Consider the following 6052-nt stretch of genomic DNA (forward strand, 5'->3'; position numbering starts at 1 on the left):
TGGAGACTAAATAATATGCTACTGAAATGAACAGTGGGTTACAGAAAATATCAGGGAGGAGATTAAAAAAATTTTAGATGTGAATGAGAACACAGATACAATATATCAAAATCTCTGGGACATTATAAAAACAGTTCCAAGAGGAAAGTTCATTGCACGGAGTTCATTCCTTAAAAGAAGAAAAAGTCAACAAATAAATGACTTAACATTACATTTCAAAGCCATAGAAAAAGAAGAACAAATCAACACCAAAAGCAGCAGAAGACAGGAAATAATTAAAATCAGAGCTGAAATCAATTAAATAGAAACAAAAGAAACAATGAAAAAATTGACAGAATAAAATTGACAGACCCTTAGTCATGCTAACGAAGAGAAGGAGAGAGAAAACTCAAATCACTAACATACATGATTAAAAAGGAAATATCACAACAGACACTACAGAAATATAGAAGATAATTAGAAAATATTTTGAAAACTTGTACTCTAATAAAATAGAAAATATCAAAGGCATTGAAAAATTTCTAGAGTCATATGATTTGCCCAAATTGAATCAGGGTGATATACACAATTTAAACAAATCAATTTCAAGTGATGAAATAGCAGACACCATCAAAAGTCTACCAACCAAGAAAAGCCCAGGACAAGACAGATACACAGCTGAGTACTACAAGACCTTTAAAGAAGAACTAATACCAACACTCTTCAATTTATTTCAGGAAATAGAAAAAGAGGCAGCACTTCCAAACTCATTCTATGAGGCCAATATCACTCTGATTCCAAAACCAGGCAAAGACACATCAAAAAAAGAAAACTTCAAATGAACATAGATGCAAAAAATTCTCAATAAAATTCTGGCAAATCGAATACAAAGATATATAAAAGACTGTGCACCACCATCAAGTGGGATTCATCCCAGGAATGCAAGGTTGGTTCAACAAATGGAAATCAATAAATGTAAATCATCATAGCAATAGACTTAAAGATAAGAATCATATGATCATGTCAATAGATGCAGAAAAAGCATTTAACAAAATACAGCACCCCTTTATGTTCAAAACACTAGAAAAACTAGGGATAACAGGAACATATCTCAACATAATAAAGGCTATCTATGCTAAGCCCCAGACCAACATCATTCTAAATGAAGAAAAATTGAAGGCACTCTCTCTAAATCCTGGAACAAGCCAGGAATGCCCTCTTTCACCACTTCTATTTAACATAGTTATTGAAACAGTAGCCAGAGCAATTAGACAGACAAAATAAATTAATGGGATACACATAGATAAAGAACTCAAATTGGCACTATTTGCTGATGATATGATTCTATACCTAGAAGACCCTAAAAGTTCTACCAGAAAACTTCAGGAACTAGTAACTGAATTCAGCAAAGTATCAGGATATAAAATCAACACCCATTAATCAAAGGCATTTCTGTATATCAGTGACAAATCCTCAGAAAGGGAAATGAGGAAAACTATCCCATTTACAATAGCCTCAAAAAAAAATAAACTTGGGAATCACCTTAATGAAAGAGGTGAAAGATCTATATAATGAATATTACAGAACCCTAAAGAGAGAAATCAAAGAAGACCTTAGAAGATGGAAAGATCTACCTTGCTCTTGGATAGGCAGAATTAATATTATCAAAATGATCATACTACCAAAAGCACTATGGAGATTTAATGCAATTCTGATCAAAATCCCAGTGGCATTCCTCATAGAAATAGAAAAAGCAGTCATGAAATTCATCTGGAAAAATAAGAGACCCAGAACAGATAAAGCAATTCCTAGCAGCAAGAGTGAAGCAGGTAGCATCACTATGCCAGACCTTAAACTATACTACAGAGCAATAATAACAGAAACAGCATGCTATTGGCACCAAATTAGACTGGTAGACCAATGGTATAGAATAGAGGATACAGAGACTAACCCACAAAATTACAATTATCTTATATTAGACAAAGGTGCCCAAAACAAGCACTGAAGAAAAGATAGCCTCTTCAACAAATGGTGCTGAGAAAACTGGAAATCCATATGCAACAAAATGAAATTAAATCGCTATCTCTCATAATACACAAAACTCAACTCAAAATGGACCAAGGACTTAGGAATACAACCAGAGACCCTGCATCTAATAGAAGAAAAAGTAGCCCCTAATCTCCATCATGTGGGATTAGGCCCCAACTTCCTTAATAAGAGCCCTATTGTGCAAGAATTAAAACCAAGAATCAATAAATGGGACGGACTCAAACCAAAAAGTTTCTTCTCAACAAAAGAAACAATCTTTGAGGTGAATAGAGAGCCTACATTTTAGGAGCAAATCTTTAGTCCTCACACATCAGATAGAGCACTAATCCTAGGATATATAAAGAACTCAAAAAGCTAAGCACCAAAACAAAATACAAACAAACAAACATAAAAACCCAAATAGCCCAATTAATAAATGGGCCAAGGACCTGAACACACACTTCTCAGAATATGATATACAATTAATCAACAAATATATGAGAAAATGTTCATCATCACTAGCAATTAGAGAAATGGAAATCAAAATCACTCTAAGGTTTCATCTCACTCCAGTAAGAATGGCAGCTATTATGTATACAAATAACAATAAATGTTGTCGAGGATGTGGGGGAAAAGGTACACTCATACACTGCTGGCAGGAATGCAAATTGGTGCAGCCAATATGGAAAGCAGTATGGAGATTTCTTGGAAAATTTGGAATGGAGCCACCATTTGATCCAACTATCCCTCTCCTCAGTCTATACCCAAAGGACTTAAAAACAGCATACTACAGGGACACAGCCACATCAATGTTTATAGCAGCACAATTCACAATAGCTAAACTGTGGAACCAACCTAGATGCCCTTCAATAGGTGAATGGATTTAAAAAATGTGGCATATATACACAATGGAATATTACTCAGCAATAAAAGAGAATAAAATCATCACATTTGCAGGAAAATGGATGGAGTTAGAGAAGATAATGCTAAGTGAAGTTAGCCAATCCCAAAATAACAAATGCTGAAATGTTTTTTTTTTTTTTTTTTTGATATAATGAGGCGGATTCATAGTGGGATAGGGAGCAGGAGCATGGGAGGAATAGACAAACTCTAGATAGGGCAGAGGGCTTGGAGGAGAAGGGTGGGGGCATGGGGTTATAAATTTTGGTAGAATGTGATGGGCATTATTATCCAAAGACATTAATTGGTGTGAATGTACTGTGCATACAACCAGAGATATGAAAAATTATGCTCTATATGTGTAATAGGAATTGTAATGCATTCTGCTGTCATATATAAATAAAAAATAAAATAAAAAATAAATGGGAGGTTCCTTTGCTGGTTATTCTTGAAGTTTAATGATTACAAATGGGAAAACATCTAGGGGCTTGTGCATTCCTCTGAGGGCAGGTATTTATATTGTAACACTGTGACTGGCCAGCTTCAGGCCATCATCCGCTTGGATGGCTGCTGCTACAGGTTTTTTCTATTCAGGAACCCTTCAGATAGCTGATTCTCTGAGGTTGGTACAGAAGCTGCTCCTTCTCACATAGGGGTGACTGTCTTTGTTACTTGGAAACTTAGATTTACTTTCTGTTTCTAGATTTCTAATCAGAGGTGATGGGCCTATGGATCCCTACCCAAATCTGATACTTTTTCTTGATTATGGAGACCAACCATGAGATCATGAAGGGTGCTTTGTAGTTTTAATGGATCATATAGAGACCTTACACAACTGGTGCTATTGCTAGTTTTTCCTGCAGCATAGGTAGGGCTGGCTTTGTGAGTATGGGGTTCATGCAGTTGTTTAGAGCTTTGTGCTTAGAAGGCTCTGAACTTGGTTTCACTGTTTTTGTCATTACTTGAAATTTTGCTGTTGTCTTGAAATTCTCAATAATTTTTAAACAGAGGCCTCTTGTTTTTATTTTGTACTGGGAAACATAAGTTATTTTCCTGTCCTGACTATAATAATAACAACAATCATTCTGTTTTCTTATTCTTGCTAATTAACAACCCATTACTTAAGCAGATCTGATAATAGAACTAAATCAGAGACTGATCTTGGAGGGAATAGCCCAGGACAGGGACCCACCTGAGCCTAGTAATTGTACTGTCATATTAGAGAGGGAAATAACCATGCTGATAGGCTTTGCCTTCAGAGCTATCGGGTGGCTGGGTAGTAAGGAAAATGGGAAAAGTCTGATTATTACATAGTATCACAATTTCTAACACAGAATCTCAGACCTTCATTCCTCTCTTTGTAAAAGTCCAGGGGTCCAACACCCCTTTCCTACATTTTCTCCACATTGACCTGTATCTCCCTAGTCATTAGAACTGGTTGAATAGATGCTAACCTTCCAGAAGAATTCCCAGTGCAATAGCCGTTCTTCCTCAACAGCATAGCTCCTGTTACGGTTTGGATGTGAGGTGATCCCCAAAAGCATACATGGGAGACAATGCAAGAAGGTTCAGAGGAGAAATGTTTGGCTTTTGAGAATCGAGAATCGTAACCCAATCAGTGAATTAATCTCCTGATAGGGATTAACTGAGTGGTAACTAAAGTGATAGGATGTGGGTGGGGGAGGTAGGAATTGGGGGTGTGGCTTTGGGTATATATTTGTATCTGGCAACTGAAGACTTCTCTTTGATTCTCTCTGCCACACACTCAGCCTCAATGTTCAGCCTCACCTTGAGCCCTGAAGAATGGAGCCTGCTGCCCAGGGACTGAGACATCTGAAACTATGATCCCCTAAATAAACTTTTCCTCCCCTACAGTTGTTCTGGTTGGGTCCTTGCATCACATGGGCGAAAAAGCTGACTAAAACAGTTCCCATGTGCCCTGCTGCATAACTCATTTTCCTCTTAATGCCATTAGAGAAAATCAAACCTTTTCAGTAATCAGGAGACTTCTGCCTATTTTATCCTCCCTTGATCTTTTGTACCCAATTTAAATCAAAGGCTCTTCTTTTGTCATCCTTGTTAATCAGACCAAATAAATTATGCCAGGTCAGAAAGTCTAGTTGATGTTCAAAGATTGTTAGGAGTGACTCCTGGATTCAGCTTATATGACTTTCATTTTAGTTAGCTTCCTCATCAGCAAGTAATTCTTGCCAAAGCTATGTGAGATAAGGATGTAAATGAATGGATATGACCTTAGTTTCTCTCAAGTTCCTCTGGTTGCCGAATTATGGCAGTAAAACTCAATGTGCAATGTGAGAAAAACATCAGTTGGACGATAAGGAAACTATTCTTGTAAATGTGGACTCATGATAGGCTTCTGAATATGTGGAACCTGCTCTTCTCAGCCTACATTGTCACTTTCATTGGTTTTATTCATCAATATGTTTTCAACTCCTAGGCTGTGACTCTGAGTGATGAATGAAAATGTTTTTAATGTATTTTATTTTCTTTCTCTGAAAACAAAGTCAATATAAAGTAGCTTCAATAATTCATATGAAAAAAGAAATAGTACATGGGTAGGCGTGGCTTTTTAAGGAAAAAGATATATATATATATATATAGATATATATATATATATATCTTATATATCATATATATAAGATACAAATAGTGGTACTTAATTAAATATATATATTAATTTTTTCTAGTTGTTGATAGACTTTTATTTCATTTATTTATATATGGTGCTGAGAATCGAAGCCAGTGCCTCACACATGCCAACAAGTGCGCTACTACTGAGCCCCAGCCCTAGCCCCAAAGAGGTATATTTTTAAATCGAACTAAATTAGGAAAAACTATGGTTAGATAGGTGGTATCTGATTTTTTTATTACCAGTTCCTTCCATATTTCATAAATTGCAACAAACATGATTGTAGAAATTTCAGTGCTATAGTGGAGCTTTTAGGTGAATATGATGCCATCAATTTATACCAATGGCACCAAAACCAATCAATTTTCACAATTATCATTTTTTACTTTTTGTACTTTAAATACTTAAATTGATAATTTTAACTTCTTCATAAAATTTGAAAATATCTCTGAAAGTTTTGAATTAGAAAAATAATACACAACTGGGGTGACAACA

This window comes from Spermophilus citellus (genome assembly GCF_964194105.1).
Source record: "Spermophilus citellus genome assembly, chromosome: 9".
NCBI classification, from domain to species: Eukaryota; Metazoa; Chordata; class Mammalia; order Rodentia; family Sciuridae; genus Spermophilus; species Spermophilus citellus.